We start from the raw sequence: 21,275 nt of genomic DNA on the forward strand, positions 1-21,275 counted from the left end.
TGTGGCTTGTCTCTTAAAGAGACAGAACAATCATTACATTAGCCGTGCCACAGGGAGAACGGACAATATTAAGTGTAGAGATTTAGGAATTTTCAGCTGTAGAACGGAACTGAAACTTGTTATAAACCCAGCCCTACAAAAAACTGACTGTGAGATGTTAACCAAAGATAAATGATTATAGAAACCTAGGGTGTAAGTTCAAGATAGCAGAGTACATTTAGTTTTAGGGTACAGTGACATCTGTGAACTCATTATGCTGTACACACACACACACACATACACATACACACACAGACACTCACATACACTTCAGTAGTGATTAAAAAAATAAGAGATCTGTGTTGTTGGTTGTTTTACTCTTTTTTTTCTTTTGGGGGTCCTTCCACCTAGGTCCCAAATATATATATACATACAAAATTGAGTATATTCTTACTTATAAATGCTTAATCTTAGCTTGGCTTGTTTCTTGCCAGCTATTCCTAACTATAATTATCCTGTCTACTTTTTGCCTTTTTGCCTTTGGGCTTTTCCTTTCTCCTACTTCTGTATATCTTACTTTTGGTCCTCCTCCATTGCTGACAATGTGGCTGACTGTGGCTGGCCCCTAGCACCTTCTTCCTTTCTCTCTCATTCCTTGATCTTTCTTGCAGATTTCTCCTTCTATTTATTCTCTCTGCCTGCCAGCCCCACCCATCCTTTCTCTTGCTTTGCTATTGGATATTCAGGTCTTTGTTAGAGCAATCAGGTGTTTTAGACAGGCACAGTAGCACAACTTCATAGAGTTAAACAAATGTAGCATAAAAGAATGTAATGCATTGTTGTAGGAGGCCACCTGTTTGTTTCTCAGCTGCTCAGACTCCCTAAATAATCCCACAGAAACTTTATTATTTAAGCCCTGCTTGCCCAATCACTTAAACATACTTCTGGCTTACTCTTATATCTTATATAAACCCACTTTTATTAGTTTATATTTTACCACAAGGCTCGTGACCTACCAGCAAAGTTCTAACTGGTAGTTTGCGTCTTTTCCCTCTGGCGGCTATATGGCATCTCTCTGACTCTACCTTCTTCCTCCCAGCATTGAGTTTAGTTCCCCACCTAGCTCTATTCTGTCTTATCACAGGCCAAAACAGCTTCTTTATCTTTGTGTCATTAAACAAATGTTCCACAGCATAAACAAATGTAACACATCATAAATTAATATTCCACAACAGACCTAAGTTGAGAAGAAATTGATGGAGGGTACAGGATAAGGTGAAGAGGAGAAAAGGAGTAGAAATAATATAAATACAGTACTTTTGTATGAAATTATAAAAGAAATTAAGTAAATTAAAAATAAAATGTAATCATTCTTAGAAAATCAGAAAAATCTTTAGTGGGAAAATTACTATTTTTTAGTATGAAAATGTTTAAATATGTAGCTAACCCAATACTTCATTAGCCAATTTTGATAATTATTGGAATTTTTTTACTATAGTCCCTATGAGTTTATCCCATTACTCTTATGTCTTAAATAGAATCCCATACCTATGATTTCCTCTGTACACATTTGCTTTAGTCAGTGTTTTCTATTGCTGTGAAGAGATACTAGGACCAAAGAAACTCTTATAAAAGTAAGTGTTTAAATAGGGCTTGTTTAGAGTTTCAGAGGTTTAGTCCTTTCTAATCAAGGCAGGAGGCTTGACAGCACTTAGTGCTGCCACATAGTGCTGAAGAGGTAGTTGAGAGTTCTATATTCAGATCTGCAGGCAGGAGAAAGAGAGAGACATTGTTTTCTGCAATTATTTTCCATTGCCCTGGCTCTTACAATTTTACTGCCTCCTCTTCTACAATGAACCTTGGGAGTATGTGGTGTGATATAGATACTTCTTTTAGGATTGAGTATTCTGAAGTTCCTTCAGCTCTGTTTTCTGATTATTTGTGGATCTCTGTTTTACCCACCATCATCTTCAAAAAGAAGATTTTTAAGTGATATTTTAATTTTAATTCATTAAGAATCGGTTTAATGCTATGTCCATTTAATAGAGTAGTTGCAGGAGATTCTCTTCCCTACAGCCTATGGTCTGTCATTATTAGTATCAGATATGAATTCCAACTTGTGTAGCAAGCCTTATATATAATTAGAGAGTAGCTGGTTACTTTCATGAGAGTCATACCACTATTCCACTAGTAGGCACTATAATGGATTATTAAAAATGCTGCTGGATCCCTGGCTATGGCGGGCAGCAGAAACACTGCAGGTACCCTAGCCGGGGTAGAGGGCCATGTAGCAGCAGGCAGCTGGCCCAGAGAGCAGCCAGTCCCAGGCAGGGATGGCTGCAGGTCCCTGAGCTGTGGCTGGTCCCAGGCAGGAAGACATGCAGCTGCGAGAAACACGAGACCATGCCGTAGGTCTTGGAAGTTGACTGGTCCTGGGTGGCGAGCCGCATGGTGATAGTGGGCAAGAAACAGACAGATAGGCACACCATGCAGAGTGAGGTTGGATATTTATTTAGTGGTTATGGAAGGGAGGGGAGAAGCAGAGAATGACAGAGAGAGAGAGAGAGAGAGAGAGAGAGAGAGAGAGAGAGAGAGAGAGAGAGAGAGAGAGAGAGAGGAGAGAGGAGAGAGAAGGGAGAGACAGAAGCTGCCTCTCCGAGAGAGAAATGGAAAAGACAGAACTCAGGCTGCAAGTAGAAGATCAGCCTGTCTCAGCAGACAGAGGAGGGAGTCTTTTAAAGAGACAGAACAATCATTACATGCACATCTTACTTGGCAGCTCATCATTATAACTCAAAGTTCACAGCTGGGTAAGATTAGCAATTACTTTTCTTCTCTGGTTGTATGCATAGTAAGTTTTAGCACCATGAAAGCTGTGCACTAGTAAAGCTTCCAGGTGTGCAAATAGCTTTATTTATCCATGCTTTATGAGTCAAATATGCATTGACTCCAGCAATGGGTTCTTACTGTAAAGCTTTTCAGGGCAACCAAAAACATTGTAAGTCCTGATTTTTATACCAGTACTGATATCCAAGCTCGCATCTACATGCTTGTGAACAAAGCACTTTTAACACAATCATTTGTCTGGCTTCTTTAAGTGTGTTTTAATGTACTGTCTCTTTCCGTACAACCAGAGCAATTATTTGCTGAAGATATCAAAATTTGTTTTCTTTAACATTTTCTGTGTTTCTAACATGGTGACACATGTGCAATGTTAACATGCTCTGATATTTACTACATCTTATGTAAAATGATAGCAAATATAGAGATGTGATTGGATCTGGTTAAAGATTTATTGTCTGGAACAGCTCATGGATAATGCTGCGTAATTCCTTACATAAGGTCACAAGCATAGCATTCCTTCTTGTTCAGGCTGGGTGATGTTAATAGTAATGAGTGGGTCCAGGTGTCAACTCACCCGTCCTTTATAAGTTACCCATTGACACCTTGCAAATTATGTTAACAGCCGTTAATGACTGCAACTTAGGTGCATTATTGAAACACAAGTTTTGCAAATACAATTTTTTTCAAATTAATTTTGTCATTTTCTGCATTTATTAACTCTATTCTTCCACAATGAAGAAATTTGTGTAATCTAAATTTTTTACTATCAAGACAAACCATAGAAGTACTTCAATGGTTTCTGAAGTAAACAACTTACAAAGGACCACAATGTTACAGCTAAAATTCAGACTGCAGAAAGATGAAATAGTAGAACAAAAGTCTCTAGTTCCTTAATGTAATAAATGAAAAGAGGCTCTAAAAAAAGAAAAAATCAAGAGCTTTATGATTTAACAGGCTTTAGTGACTTGTCGCCTAGTAATAATGTACGAATTGTTTATTAAATGACTTTTCTGACTTTTTTTCATATTTATTCTTTATTTTGCTCATGTGTTGCATTGTGTTTATTGATTTGGAAGGATGAATCCTCTTTCTTCCTCTGGTATGAAACCAGCTTGATTATGATAGGCAACTTTTTTGATGTGATGTTGAATTCAGTTTATTGTTGAATTTGTTGAGGAGGCTCTTGGGGCTGTTGGTACACAGCTGTATTATTACACTCATGCCTGCTTCTGTTAACTAGGCAATGCTGGCCTCATGGTATGAATTAGAAAGATGCCCCTTTTCATCTCTTAGATTAATTTGGAAATAATTGGCACTTGCTATATGTTAGAAGTTTTTCTTCTTTAAAAATATTTTAAAATAACAAGGAGGGGCTATGGATTAAAACCATTGTTATGAGTTGATAATAACAGAAAATACTAAATGGATGTTTATGTTTCATGAATCTGCCATATATGTGTATGTGTGTGCATACACAAGTATGGCCTTTGTGACCTTTGAAATATATATATATATATATCTCCTTATGACCATTTATCTACATAATATGTATTATATTTTGTAGATAAATGGTCATAAGGATAATTTTGAGAAGCAATATAAGACAAGAAGCAATCAAAGTAGCAGAAGCAAAAAGTTTTAAAATTTGAGTTTCTCAAATGTTTGTATGTACAACTTTCCCATCAAAACTAGTTTATACCAGACCTAACAATACTTCTATTCTGTTCTTCCCTTCATAGCAACCTAGGAGCAAGAGTGAAGGTGCTTCAAACAAATGTCAGCATCTAGCAAGCTTTATGGTACATAGCGATTTCTTTTCAAACACTTACTTCAAGATAGATGTTTTCATTGCTGTTCTTATTCTGAGAGGCTTATGGGCAGGAATTAACCTTTTGAAAGATGACAAGCATTTAGTGAAACTGAAATGGTTCAAAGGAAAGAAAGTCAGGCAGTATTAAAATTTCTGAAATCTAGGTTTACATACAATGACTTAATCGTCCATGGCTGTCTATATCTTAACATACGGTGGCATTGCAGCTTTCTGCTTTATGACCTTTTTGTCTGAAAATTGTTATTAAAGTTCATAATCACGGTTATGAAAAAAGTAATGTATTTTTATTGTTAACGAACCATTAGCTCTTTGCACACTCTGAAATGAGGAATGAACATTTATGACTCATTTCTTTAATGCTCAACTCATTCTATATTTGTATTCTCTGCAATGCAACTCTCAGGGCAGACTGGAACACTAATTAGGGGTCTAGCTTCCCTTTGATGTTGACAGCAACTCTTATTAGTATTAATGTATATGGAAGAGAGAATAGATCTTTAAATAATTTAAAAACAGCTTTGTGTGTTATGAACACAGACATATGAAAGATTTAATGATGTGACTTTTACATATTTATACAGTGTGCACATAAACACACACTCTTGTATTTTATATGACTATGTTTGGGGGACTAAATGAAGCTCATAAAGTTTTGCCATTAATTATGTTGACAGAGGGAGTATCCTTTTGTGTTTATTCATTTACTCTTAGAAATGGCTGCAGCATCTTTCAACAATGATTCCCCTGATTTTAAACTCCCTTTCTTCCAAGCCTCTTGGCTAAGAGTTTCTGAAGTGCTGTAGCCATGGAAAAATGAGCAAGCATATTATTTACGTCCCAAAGTGGTACTTGACACAGAATGAGGAAGGTTGTCTGTCACTTCCAGAGTGAGAAGCACCCGAATTTTGTTGGTCAGCGGGATGTGTTTTGATTATGAAACAGTCTTTGTATTTCAATGACCAAGTAACATGTAGTCTACATATTTTGCTTTATATATGGATTGTTTTAACTCATAAATTTTAACATAAAGAAAATTTCAAAAGTAGAAAGTAAAACCATAATCCAGTTAAAGATCATTGATATAATACTAAATTCTTCAAGAGTGTTTTTCAACTGGTTGAGATTTAAGACCTGAGCATTTCAAATTTCCTATATGCATAAATTATTTTTTTTCGTTACAATACACTGCCCCTGAAAGGCAGGCCTGAAATGGTTCAGTAAAGCCCCCTTTGAAGGACTCTGCACAGGTCAAGGAATAAAAAAAGCCAAGGGGCAAGGTCTTTGTTATGCATGAAGCCGCTGGCCATTTCAGAGCAGCTCTGGGTGTCAGGGAACCCAGTTGATGACAGATGGTGTGACTGTCCTTGCAAATTTTTCACCTTCAAATGACAGGCTCTGTGGAGATAGCCTGTAATCACTGGGGAAAGATCCTCTAAAAGCCCCTTGATAATTACATGAGCAGAAACAGTTTTTATTTCAGGTATAGTTCTGGTCTCTTTTGATATTTAAGGGAGCTTGGATGTTTGTAACGAAGAAAGGCAAAGGAAGAAAAATGTCTCTGCTCAAAGAGCAATGTTCCCCTCCACACAAAGCAATAAAAGGGGAAAGCATAATCAATATGCTCTTAGAGTCTGCCTTCTAAGTGTATAGATATACTTCAGTTTGCTGCACTATAAGCCTTTAACCAAAGCTGTCTTCTTTGAGAGAAAGACAGAGTGGACTAAGTAACTGCAGCAGATTTCTTTTCGATAACCAGGCTAGATGTGTTTTCAAAAAGTAATACATTGTTTTAAGTAGCTAGCCTTAACTACCTAGTCACGGTGTGATTAGGAGCTTGCAATAGATCTTTTACTATTTTCATATTTTTTCTTACTTGAATCTATATGGATGTAGGGATATGGGAGAATTCTGTAACTTCATTAAGAATTCTGTATTTATTCTGCCTTTAAAAACAGTTAATTATGTTGCTTATTTAAAATTGGTAGGGAAAGATTATTAAAATTCTGAGTGACAGAAAGAGACTTCTAGTTTATGTGATCTATAGATTTGCAGTGGCAGACAACATCATAAAATTAAGACATATTAAAAAGGCTTGGCTAATTCTGAATGCAAGCATTGTGTTAGCTTGATTTTAATGAGAGAGCCTTTGCTGTCATCTGCTCTTTGCGTTCACATTCATGTGCTATAATTTTCTCTATAATAGACTATGGTTTAAAGCATAAGTCAAGGAGTAGGAAAAATTCACAACAGAAGGATCAATAGTTTATTATTTATATTAAATTATTTGTACGTTCCTTTGGTAACTTCATTAAATGTTAGAAAATGGAAAATTACAACCAGACTGGGATCAATCCATTAAATTGTTGGCTTATACTCTTGAAGGAGATTTTCCTTTAGGCTTTGTGTAATATGAATATAAATTTTCTCCCGATGAAATCTGAGATAGTCACAGTTACTAAGAGAGGTATATTTCTGACAAGGATGAGTAAACCTCCATGTACATTAGGTAGGCCAATTCCATAAATTATATTCCACCTTTATTCACTCATTGCTCACCTCATAAGTTCATATAATAATTAAGCTCCCATGCTATATTTTTCTAACCACAGTCCTTGAAATATGGGTGAATTTCAGCTGTATTTTGCAGTTGAATCTTATTTTTAGGAAACGTGGACATGATTGGGTCCATTAGTTATATCTAGAGGTGCGGTGGTTTGAATAAGAATGGCCACCATGGGCTCACAGGAAGTATCTCATGAAGTGTAGTCTTGTTGGAGTAGGTGAGGCCTTGTTGGGGGAAGTGTCAACTTTGAGGTTTCAGAAGCTAAAGCCAGATTCAGTGTCTCTCTTTTCCCAGTGCCTGCCAATCCAGAGGTAAAACTCCCTGTTCTACATCCAGCACCCTGTCTGCCTGTGTGCTGTCGTGCTTTCTGCCATGCTGTTACTAGACTAACCCTCTGAATCTGTAAGTCAGCCCATTCAATTGAATTCAATTCTTTCCACAATAAGAGTTGCCGAGGTCATGGTATCTCTACACAAAAATAGCAACAATAAGATGGGGGAATTACCTTTGACAATGAAAATGTAAAATGAGGATAAGAATGGAAGGAGGGTAAGAAGAAAGGAGGTGGATGTGTTGAAAGGGAAGGGTGGAGAAGTGAGAAATAAAATTATGTAACTTTTTTCCAAAGTCACTCGGATTCCACCTTAATGTCTTTGTATTCCAAGTTGGCTATTTTCTTCATCATTATTTTTTCATTGTGGGATTGCTTGTAATATTTTAAAATATTCTAAAATACAAGCTTTTATAATGGTCTCTCTAAAGTCTAAATATTATCCATAGAGCAATCCAATTCTTTTTTTTTTTTTTTTTTTGGTTTTTCGAGACAGGGTTTCTCTGCAGCTTTTTTGCTTTTTTTTTTTTTTTTTTTTTTTTTTTTTAGAGCCTGTCCTGGACCTAGCTCTTGTAGACCAGGCTGGCCTCGAACTCACAGAGATCCGCCTGCCTCTGCCTCCTGAGTGCTGGGATTAAAGGCGTGCGCCACCACCGCCTGGCGAGCAATCCAATTCTTAATCACTAAACAGAAAACTGTGCTCAAACAATATTAAGGATTTGAGAGCACACATCTCTGCCCAAGTTAACCTTGAGGTCTATAGTTGATTCTTCATTTCATGTTCAGTGACCATATAGAGATTCTGTCTCTCTTTATCCCTTTATAACCAAAATGGAGTATATGATCTCACAACATCACAAAAGAATTATACAATATGATTCTTAAAGAATTTAATACACTAAAACAAATTGTAGTTAAAACTGAAAGAATGGGATGTAGCATTTTTCAAGCTGATTAGACCATTGGGCAATCTATTTCTATTCTGTAAGCAGCCCACAGTACTTCTATCCCAGAAGAGACTTGAGGTAGGATGGAATCCTGGTCTATGTCATAATTTCTTTATTAGCACCACTGATACCATTGAAAAGAGACATAGAAGAAGACAGGACCAATTTATCTCAGGATAGCTCTTAACTCTTAGTCTAACTGTACTCTCCAACTTGTCAAACCCTAAACACAGTGAGACCATTTATTAAGTGACACAAAATACATTAGTAGGCACCTAGTCACCTGGCATCTCTAGGACCAAATATGTTTTTTAATTTATTAAAAATGTTATTAAAAATTTCCACCTTCTCCCCTCCTCCCATTTTTCCCCTTTCCCTTTTGTCCTCTCCCCCTCCTTCTCCAGTCCAAAGAGCAGTCAGGGTTCCCTGCCCTGTGGGAAGTCCAAGGTCCTCCCCCCTCCATCAGGTCTAGGAATGTGAGGATCCAAATAGACTAGGCTCCCACAAAACCAGTACATGCAGTAGGATCAAAACCCAGTGCCATTATCATTGGCTTCTCAGTCAGCCCTCATTGACCACCACATTCAGAGAGTCCGGTTTGATCACATGCTCCATCAGTCCCAGTCCAGCTGGCCTTGGTGAGCTCCCATTTAATCAGCCCCACCGTCTCAGTGGGTGGATGCTCCCCTTGCAGTCTTGACTGTTCATGTTTTCCCTCCTTCTGCTCCTCATATGGACCTTGGAGGCTGGAAACTATGGGCCTTTAGGCTGAAGATGGATGCACCAACGGTACAAAAGAACTTTGGGTAACTGTCCAGGTAGCAAGATGTCTCTGTGATTTCTAGAGTTTTGGAAGTAGCTTACTTCTTGTTCACCTAGGTAATAGTATATCCTTCTGAAGTATTTGATGGAGCTGAAGAATAAATAGATAGTTATAGTTTTCCTTAGTTATGATAAGAGATAAAGTAGATATAAATATTGTAACTGTAATTCTTACTTGATAACTGTTTTGTTATATGTAATTTTACTATGTTAAAGTTAAAGCCTTTCTTTTTTGTTTAAACAGAAAAAGGGGAAATGATAAAGGATTCTCATTGGCTAATAAACAAACTGCCTTGGCCAGCCCTTAGGTGGGTGGAGTAGACAGAACAGGAAGAAGGAAGTGAGGTAGATGGCTCAGTCAGATGTCATGCCTCTCCTAAGTGAGACAGACTGCCATGACTCTCTTCAGTGAGCCAGATGCTATGAAGCCAGCCGCCAGGTCAGACATGCTGAATATTTCCTGGTAAGACAACACTTTGTGGTGTTACAAAGATTATTCAATATGGGTTAGTCAAGATGTGAGTAAGAGGCTGAAAATAATGGGCCAGGCAGTATTTAAAAGAATACAATTTGTGTGTTGTTATTTCGGGTGAAAAGCTAACCATGCGGGAGCCAGGCAGGATGAAAAGCAGGCCTGCCCGCAGCTCCACACTACATGGAATCATTTATTTCCTGTTTTGATACTTACACTGATGGCACTTTTCCCCCCTCATAAGTCTATGGTAGAGAAGGGAATGGTGCTTTTCATTAACACATCAGGGAATAGATTTTTCAGTAGTATCAGTACATCTCCCGCTGCACATGTTCAGGAAGACATGAACTTGACTCTAAGCTTGATATACACATACAGGAAATGTGTGGTTTGGTTAAAGAAGAAAAGAGAAAAGAAAGGAAATCCCACAGAATGAAGATTTCTCGTCTTATTCTTTTTACTACAAGGAGGCGAGTTATTTTTATTTTATATATGCATACAAGCACAAACACAAATCAAACATTTCCATATGCTATGAAGAAGGACCACTCCTTGGACTTTTCCACATCAGCTCCTGTGCCTTTTCCTCTCTATGATTTTCCTTCTACAACCTCAGAGGATTTTTTTCCCTTTCCTTCTTCATGCTTAGAGGCTCTTCCTCTAATTAATTGCTAATTCCAGCTTCAGCTGACCACTTTTAATCAGGCCACCTTTCTATTCCTTTTAAGGATTTATTGTTGGTTATATTCACTTATTTAATTGTGCGGTTCTTATCAATCTCCTGGCGAAGCCCTTACCCATTCTATTTGGTAGGTGTTCTAAACTTGATGAACAAAAACACTAGAGTTTTAGACGGTCAAACATACAATGCTTTTTTGTCATTAAATGTAATTATTATTAGCTATGAAATATGCACTATGTGTCAAATACCAATGTATTTGTTTCTATGGGTTATTTCATTTTCTGAACAACAATGACATCACAAAGCAAAACTATTGTCACAATTTTGAAGAAGGATGGAAGAATAGAGTTTTGTATCTTCCTGGTTTATCAATCTACTTAATGTTTTCATAACAAAATACATAAAGTGCTATTCTAAGTGGTGGTTTATTCATTTTCAGTTTTGAAGTTTGAAAGACTGAGGTCTTGTTGCTACATCTATTTGGCTTTGGGTAACACCTGGTAAATAGACTTTGTATCATAACACAGTAGAGAATCAATAAATGAAATGGCTATGTGCAAAAATGGCCAAGTGCATGGGAGGCCTTGCTTTATAACAGTCTGTTTTCCCAACTCACTCTGAGAACCCAACATGAGTCTTTTCCAAGGATGGTTGCTTCATGTTATGCAATTTCCTTGTATCAGGCACCACGTCTTACATGCTTCAGTGTTTTTAAACCACCATGCGCTGAGAATTAAGCATCTTATTCATGAGCCTTTCAGAGATACATTCAAGAAGGGGGACACTCCTCCACTGCTGGTCGGAGTGAGAACTTGCACAACTGCTTTGGAAGACAGTGTGATGATTCCTTGGAAAACTGGAAGTCAATCTATCATGAGAGCCAGCTATACTGTTCTTGGACATATACCCATAGGATACACAATAATATTGTAACAAGGACACTTGCTCAACTATGTTCCTAGCAGCTTTATTTATTACAACCAGGACTTTGAAACAACCTAGATGCTCCTCTACGAAGGAATGGATTTTAAAAAAATGTGATACATTTACACAATGGAGTATTACTTAGCTGTTAATAATAAGGACACCAGAAAGTTGGAAGGCAAATGAGTAAAACTAGAAAAAAAATCATCCTGAGTGAGGTAACCCAGAATGATAAAGACAAACACAGTACGTTCTCACTCATAAGTGGATATTAGCTATAAAATAAAGGATAACAGACCTAGAGAGACTACATAACAAGTAATGTTCATTATGGGGGATACCCAGATCTTCCTGGGAAGGGGAAATAGAGATTTTATGTGTGAACTGAGGGCAGGTGGGGATGGGAACATTAGCAATCAAGTTGGGGTAGGGATGGAACAGAGGGGAAGAGTGCTGAGGAGGACTGCTGGGGGACATTTTAGGGTCACGCAGAAGCCTGGAGTAGGGGAACCTCCCAGGAATCTAAGGGGAAGACCCCAGCTTAGACTGGGATTAATGGATAAGTAACCTGAACTGGCCATTTCCTGTGACCAGATGAGTGCCTGGCCTAGAAAGGCAACAGAGAGACATCATCCAGCAACTGATGGGCAGACACAGACAGCCACAACCAAACAATAGGTGGAGTTACCGACGCTTAGGGAGGAGTAGGAGAAAGCAATATAAGAGCCAGAGGGGTTAAAGACACCATGGGAAGGCTAGCACAGTCAACTAACCTAGCCTTGAAGGTACTCACAGAGACTGAACCAACAACCACAGAGCTTGTGAGACTGACCCGGGCACTCTGTATATATGTTACAGTTGTGTAGCTTGGTCCTCTTATGGGACTCCTAATACTGGAAACAGGGTCTGTCTCTGACTCTTTTATTGGCTTTTGGGACCCTACTTCCCATATGGCTTAACTCACACAGCCTTAATACATGGGAAGGTGCTTAGTCTTACTGTAACTTGATATGATTTGTTTAGTTGATACTCATAGTAGACCTGCCCTTTCCTGAATGAAGATGGATAGGAGGGCATTGAGGTGGGAGGAGGGTTGGGGCAGAGAGACTGGAACGGGAGGATAGGGGGAGGATGCAGTCTGGATGAAAAACAAACAAATAAAAAAAAATGCTTAGCCTGGCTGTGGTGGCGGGCACCTTTAATCCCAGCACTCGGGATGCAGAAGCAGGCATATCTCTATGAGTTCAAGGCTAGCCTGATCTATAGAGCGAGTTTAATGATAGACTCCAAAACTATACAAAGAGACTGTGTCTTGAAAAAAACCAATAAATAAATACATAAAAATTTAAAAATGCTCAATACCTGGTAATAAAAGGCAACCTTGATAGTACATAAACTGGTTTGTATAAAAAGGGGCATCCTTAGGAGTGAAATTTTTTGGGACTCAAGACATTTTATCATATCTATCTTATTTTTCTATGGCATTAAAATTATATACTTTGAAATAAATACATGGATTTTTTTTGGTTTTTCATTTGCCATAAATGTTGAAATAAAACGACGGGCTGGAAATAAATCCTCAAATGGCCTAATAGTATTTTTGAACTCTTGTACTTTTTCTATTAGTTATTTTAATTTACTTAATAAAATATCTTTGTGTTATCCTCCCATACCTTTTAACATTTTTTGCTTACTAATTTATGTTGGAAAATATTTGCCATTAATATTTGCAATGTTTAGTTTTTATTGTAATTTATTTGTTGGTATTTATATTGCTGCTGCTGCTGGTTGTGGTGGTGTTTTGTGTGTATGTGTGTGTTTGCATGTGTGTGTGTCATGTAGGCATGCCACAGAGTATGTGCTGATGTCAGAGGAAATTTTTTTTTTTTTGATTTTTCGAGACAGGGTTTCTCTGTGGCTTTGGAGCCTGTCCTGGAACTAGCTCTTGTAGACCAGGCTGGCCTCGAACTCACAGAGATCTGCCTACCTCTGCCTCCCGAGTGCTGGGATTAAAGGCGTGCGCCACCACCGCCCAGCAGAGGAAATTTTGTGGGAGTCCATTCTCTGTCTTTCTCATGTGTGTCCTGAAGACTGAGCTCAGACATCCATGCTTGGTAGCAAGAGCCTTAGCCCACTGAGCCCCTTGCTAGCTTGCAATTAACACAACACGTTTTTGAGATTTTCGGAGCATCTAGATGAACCACACAAGTATAGCAGTCCTTGAAAGCCCATGGATAAGAGCTACAGATAATTCTCACTATCAAGGTGATATGATTTAAGAATTTAAATATAATATAAAACATTGAATTTTCTCTCAATAATTTTTTCAGAAATTCTAGGTAATGTGAGAGCCAAGTATCCATGATTAAAAGTTTAAAAGTATTCCTTAAAATGTGAAGTTCCCTACAGCTCAAAACTGCGTGTCTCTGTATTTGGTCCATAAAACTTAAAAAACTGAAGTCCACTCATTGCTCAGCCATTGGCTTGCTGCCGCTGGAAACGATATTGGTTCTGCATGACTTCTAACCAAGCTACAGAACACTATGTGAAGAACCTCACTCAAGATCCTAAGATGTACAATATACTAACCAACAGCCATATGTGTGATTTGATTACATTTTAAGAACTTTATTCACTTATTTATTTTGAGGCAGGCTCTCACATTGTAACCCTGATTAACCTCAGACTCTGGATAATCAGGCTGGGTTCAAGACCGTGATGGTTTTCATGTTCCAACTTCTCTTGAATAGTAAAGTTAAAGGCACATGTCACCACATCCATCTCAGAAACGTATTTTTTATTGTATAAAAACTTATGGATTTATACTTGTTCAGAAATAGAAATTTCATCATGTGAATTTTAGACCTGAGGATACACCAGTGGTAGGGATAATTTTGGATTGATAATATGAAAACTAAGGGCAAGTAAGAACAAAATCAGCAATAAGCATTTGTAGTTACAGTTTGAAAACCAGTGCCAAAGATCGATTTCTCTAAAAATCCCATTGAATGCTTTTAACCTATATCCTCCCATTAGCGACTACAGTGACTGAGGCTAGGAGTGTGTGGCAGTTCCATGTGACTTTGAATAGCTGTGCAATAAGAAAGCTGGGAAGTGAAGAAGATGGACTTGCGGACGTGTGGGCAAACAACTTCAGTTTCCTTCGGCCTCGGTTGTGTCACGTGGGGCCTAGCACCAGATATGGTAAAGGCCAGTGACAAAAAAAAAAAAAAAAAAAAAAAAAAAAAAAAAAAAAAAAAAAAAAAAAATGAATTCAATTCTTGACTTCTAATTCTAATGCTTATCTGTGTGGCTCAGTGTAACATGGGTTCCATCCTGTGCCACAGAAATCTGTTTTCTACCTTGCTCACTTAGAGATAGGTTATCATGTATTAAAGACTATGAACTCCTGAGATCAAAGTCTTTGAGTAATCTTATCCTCATTCAACAGCAGCTTGATCAAGGAGAACCAACTTCATTGGAACGTTGTTTACTTGTTTGTAAGATTAGGCTGTGACTATCTCCATAGCAGGCTGTCCTGAAGCCTGCATAAGGGGTACACAAAACTGTACTCACAAGGACAGAATACTCAGCAAATAACTAAGTCTCTCCTGTCCTCATCCTGGGCTTCTAACCTGCTCATGGTGCCATAAGAATGTGATTGGTCCCCAGTGTAAGCCTTCTTAGGTTTCTACTGTTACAAATCCTAGTAAGACATCCATGAAGAACTATACATTCTAAAGCTGTGAAGGAAAATAGCCTGGTTGGCAAGCTATGTAGACATATGTAAATGTCAGTATACATGCGCACTGTGTATTTGTCTGCTTCATCACATATCTGTGTTTGTAAAAGGTATAACGACATGGAGTTTGCGTAGGTTTTAGGCTTCGATGTGAACTTGGGCTCCTCACCCATGTATGTCTGCTTAGTGTTTGGTCTGTAATATCACATTACCTTTTATGGTTAATAACGCTATACAAGGAAAATAATAGTCGCTCTCTATTTTCCAAAGCATTTGCTAATCACCATCTGCTATACTGGATGTCTACTGTAAGTCTCCTAATTAGTCTAAAATATACACATTTTAAAGGTTGTTTTGAAAATGAAAAAGCAATTTTAAGAAGGTTAGACAACATCTTGAGTAATACAGGCGATGAAATCAGTCCTCCAGCCAGACCATGAATCCTTTTCCGTTTGTTATACATACATTTCTTTTGTTGCTTCCTTCCCCTCTACACTGTCCTTTCCTGCAGTAAATATGTAGTACATCTGAGTTGTGAAAACAGGACCCTGTTTTCATAGTGTCCCTTCCAACCTCACGGGGCTCCTGCACTAGTATTAATCACTCACGTTTTCTTTCTAACCACATAAAAGTGCTTGATGTATTAATGCTCAGGTGGGAAAATGTTAAAAGCAAAGGAGAAAACAGAGGTCAAGCAGATCCTGTGTAAACGCCACTGCCTGTTCACCATTTGGCTACTTTATAGTAAATCAAATCCATTTTACATAATGAAGCTTGTCTTTATTATCCCATTATCGCCATCGTGGAAGGGAAATAATGTGTTGGCTTTAGTTTTAGGTCATTTGTAATTATAAAAGGATATGCGGGAAAATGGTGTACGCCTTGCATGCTTTTAAAATCTGCTCCCTTTGTTGCTCTACACTTTTTAAAACTATTTTTTTTAAAGAAAGTATTAGAAGACTGTGTTTTTATTGCCCTGATGCCTTTAATCGTGCATACTGTGAAACCAAGCTGGATACCTGATGGATGCCATTCCTACCTGTTTCGGAAGATAATGATCAAGCACGAGGGGTCTGTTCTCCAGGTGATATGTGCACAGAGCTCCCATTAATGTTAATGGGAATCCTGCAGCTAAGCACAGTGACTCGAGACAAGAGGCTGAAGGTGTGGTGGGTCCATTAATACTTTTTTTTTTTTTCTCCAGAGCAGCTGGTTGGAACATAAGTAGTTTGCACTCCTTTGGAATTGAATGATCAAACGTACTTTTAAAGTGTGGTTTGTGAAAGATACACAGATATAGTCAGAAGAGGCTTCATAAAGTACCCTTAAGCATAATTTTATTGATTATTTTTACGAAAGGCTTGCTTTATTTTAAAGAATGTATTAGTCATTGATATTGAATGTGGTCTTTTAGAAATCTATGTTTTTTTAGATAATTTGTTAGTATGTAAAAAACACAGACTTTAAGTTTAACAACAAAAACAAGGCTGTGGTTAGGAACTCTGATGATGGAAATTGACTGAAACATAGACAAGAGGAAAAGAGGAAATACATAGAGAGAAGACAAAATTTCATTTTTCAGCAGATTTATAGATTTGAAATATCCAAGAGATAAAAAGCATGTATATAATCACACACATATATACATATATACATATATATGCATATATATGTAATTTTTGAAAACAATCTCCTTACAAAACATTAAGCATCTACTTTTTATTCTATTCTGTTACACTCACTGAAGGCTAAGCCTTTTTTATATACTTGGGTTTTGCATTGATAGATTTTGTTATGATTTTTTTTTCAAAACAAGGTTTCCCCATAGTTTCTAGAGCCTGTCCTGGAACTAGCTCTTGTAGACCAAGCTGGCCTCGAACTCAGAGATCCGCCTGCCTCTGCCTCCTGAGTCCTGGGATTAAAGGCATGCACAACCACCGCCCGGCTTTGTTATGATTTTTATGAAGTTGTAGTCTATAGGAATTGTTTACAAAGGAGAAAATAAGATTAGAAATATCTATGTCTATCACCGACTTTCCTCAGATAGAAATTGACACTCAGATAGAAACATTAATGTGTCTATTGCTATAAAGATAGTTAGTGCCAGAGAGAGGACTCAAATACTAAACCCAGATGTAGTGATGCACTCTATAAATACACTGAAATCTTAGGATCTATTCTCCTAACACAATTTTGCATATATAATAAATAAACACTAATAACTTATTTTATTAGCTAATTAGACCAGGTGTAGTGGAGTCCACCAATAATGATGGATTTGAGGAGAATAAGGCTATAGGATCATAAGCATGAAGTTAATCTGTATTATGATTTTGGTATTGGAATGTTGTTAAGGAGGAGATCCCTGGTCAAGTATGTGCAAGCCAAGAATTTTATCCTCAGCACCACAAACATACAACATGGTTCTTTCCAAAGCTTTTCTCCCAGAAGACTCTGCATGATGAAAATAAATCAGAACAGTATAAAATGAGGGGAAATTTTCACAACTCTGCTAACTATTCAATGATTGTATGATTCTGAACTTAAGAAATATAACTCAATTTAAGAATTCATTAGGTAATAGTGTTTTATTACTTTAAAAGTTTCAAAATTGCACTTTACTTGCAGTTAAGATGGCACACCTTATAACAGATCATAGACTTGGGCTGCTACCAAACATGATTCATAATGTTATCAAATGTAGAACCTGAGGTGAGGATGCAGCTTTGGGGTAGGATGCTCAGTAGCATTTATGGGGCCTGAAATCTGATTCTTAGCACCAAAAATGAATTAAAAATCAACCCAACTTTAATGTGAGGGACTAGACCTTAAAAGAAGAGGCTGACTGTCAATGAGTTCTTGGGCAAGAGCTACATCACCCGAAGCAACATGTCAGAGTGAGATGGTAAGGTTCTAATAGTTGACCAGACTATGGAAATGACAGCAAGAAATGGGAGTAAGAGGGAAAACAAACAATTTTTAAAGATATATAGGCAGCCGGGCGATGGTGGCGCACGCCTTTAATCCCAGCACTCGGGAGGCAAAGGCAGGTGGATCTCTGTGAGTTCGAGACCAGCCTGGTCTACAAGAGCTAGTTCCAGGACAGGCTCTAAAGCCACAGAGAAACCCTGTCTCGAAAAACCAATAAAAATAAAAATAAAAATAAAGATACATAGGCAACCTAGATACCAGTATATTCAAAGACAATCCATAAAAATATATGTAACTAACATTGAAAGAAATATGGTGAAGGGTTCATTAGGTAAATTAGAGTACAGTAATTATCAAATTATACTATAAAATTTTGAGGTAATGTAGTCAAAAATAAGAACAAAATGCATGTTCAAAAATAGACAAAGGGTACATAAAAAGGAAAGTCTGAAATTTGTGTATTTAATTCTTGGAAGAAGCAGCAGAAAATGGGGCTGTCATAACTTAAAAAAATAGCAAATCTTTAAGCCACAGCAAGATATGTCATTATAAACTTGTTAAGGACAAAGACAAGCAGCTAGCATTAATACTGGTAAATATGCCAAATTCTGTCCTAGGGTACAACATTGAGTTTGTTCTCTCGCTTTTCAAAAGAAATTGTGGAAGCAAAAAGACGTCAACACTAATTGTTCAAAAACACTTAACCAAGAAATAAATATAGCTTACAACCTCTGTTTCCCACAACCAGAGAAAATATTCCTGAAAGGAGTGAGGCTTATAAAGACAATTTTCAAAATATTAGAAGCTGAAAATGTCTCTTTAGAAGAATAGAAGCAATGGAAGGACTAAGGAGGGTCATGAAAAACAAAGGTCTGAGATGCACGTGTGGAACACAGGAGGGCAGAGAAAAAAAATGGAAATCAGCACATCAGGGCAAATCTTAAACAAAGGTGACTAGACAAAAAAAATGAATTATTAATTGAAAGCATGACTAAACTGAAGGCCAAATACATTAGAAGTGAAGAAAAGGTAAAAATAACTTGAATGGAAGTTTCCAAATTATGAAGGTCACCCCAGCATTTTATTTTGCATTATGTTTTATCAAGAGATAATTATGAATACATTCAAATAGCCATAAATTGCCATTAAGTGATTGTTCTCTGGGACCAAAAAGGTGGCTCAGTGTTCAGAACCCATGCTGCTCTTCTGGGAATCAAGGTTCCCAGCAGCCTGGGAAGGTGGATCACATCTGATTGTCATTCCATCTACAGAGCATCAAATGTCGTTGTCTCCAGGGTACCACTCACATGCACATTCACATACCTATCTACATAGAAACACATAATAAAAGCTAATAACTGAAATAGGGTCCAGAGACTCCTAAGCTAACTCCTCAACTAGGACTAGCTGTCATGGTCCAAGAAGGTACCATATAAACTTTCAAAGGAGTAAGGCAACAAACAGTCGTACCTGACTATGACACCTGCCCAGCTATGCACTCCAACCGTCGGCATAGCATGAAAACCCAGAGTAGTGGCATGCTGGATGGTAACCAACAGATCTCTCACTGAATTCACGATCTCATCAACAAAAGGGAGACCGTGGTTGGTACTAGAACAGTCAGCTCTGAAAAGAAGTATACAAGCAGCATTTTACAAACATAACAGGTTATATTTAGTAATACATATGTATATGAGCATACATATATGTATGCAATTACAGTTAATAAAAAAGAGGTTGTGTGTCTGAAAAAAAAGCAATGAGGAGCAAATGGGAGAAAATAGAAGGTAGAAATGTTGTAATTAATCTACAATCTCAAAAGAAAAGAAGGTTTAAAAACAGAAAGAGAAATAAATTATTAGAAGGTTCTTCCCCTGAACAGCCAATACAGAGAAATAAATGATAACAAAAATTTAAAAAGGTTTATGGCAACATATTTAAACATTTTCTGTAAACTTAGGCAATTGAAAATAAAACTAAGATGCTATTAATAGCTACATTAAACAAACATTTGTTAGAAATACATTAAGTTCTAAGATGTAAAATTAAAAAAACATTTAAGAAAGTCCTAAGATGTAAAATTAAAAAAGAATTAAGAAGCTAATTTCATAAAGAACCTTGTGGAACATTATGTGTATGAACTAAAATGTCTATATTAAGAATTTTATATTTTCTCCTAAACTCACCATTTCAACACAGTCCAACTACAAACCTACATACCAGCAATGTAGATGGGGAAATAGGGAAGGCATTTAAAGGATCAATTGGCTTTTGGCAGATTTACAGTAATTATTAGACAGGAAAGAAAAATCTTAGTAAATGTTATGGAATCCTTGGAAGCCCGTACAAATAATAAACAAACAAATAAACAAATAAATAATAAAATAAATGCTCAACCTCGGTTGTATGATTTCTAAAATTATTTTGGGTAGGACTCCAACGACTCCTTTGCACCACGCCATGTGGAGGAACTCAACCAAATATGGTCCCGGGATATTATTTTGATATGAATTACTGAACTAAACCTTATCTAGGATTCATCTGGAAGAAAGCTTGACAAAATATAATGTCAGACTATGCAAAGAATATATATATGTATATTATATTAAAAGTAATAGCTTTGGAATTTATCAAAATTAAAATTAAAAATTCAGTCTAAAAATTACTGGTAGATAAATTACCAGGAAAGATACTCTCAACATTGCCCTCTGACAAAGAATTTACACTTCAGGGAAGAGATGAAGAAAGTCACCATGGAAAGTGATGGAAAATTTTAAACGGGCAAATGATTGTGGATGCAAGGACAAGAAGCGTCTACCAAAACTGTTGAGCATAGACAAAGATATACAGAAGAGTCATTGGGAGATTCATGACACACTCTGGAATGGATATGTTAAAACCATGGACATAGCAAATATTAACAGGGACCCATGCAAACTAGCACTCAGACAATACTGGTTGGTTATAAAGGGGTTGTTTACAAGTTCAGGCTGCAGTGTAATGGCAATTTTACTTCTAGGTATTACACACAAGAAATTGCAACAAATGTCTACAAGAAATCTGAACAGCCATTTTCATTACAGTTTTGCCTGTGATATAAATAATACGAAGCAAGGCAAGCATAGAGCAGAAAGGGAGTGTATAAGCAAAAGGGTCATTTACATGCAAATACAATCAGCCATAGAAGCGGCTACTGTATAAGTACAG

This window comes from Arvicola amphibius, chromosome 11, assembly GCF_903992535.2.
Source record: "Arvicola amphibius chromosome 11, mArvAmp1.2, whole genome shotgun sequence".
NCBI classification, from domain to species: Eukaryota; Metazoa; Chordata; class Mammalia; order Rodentia; family Cricetidae; genus Arvicola; species Arvicola amphibius.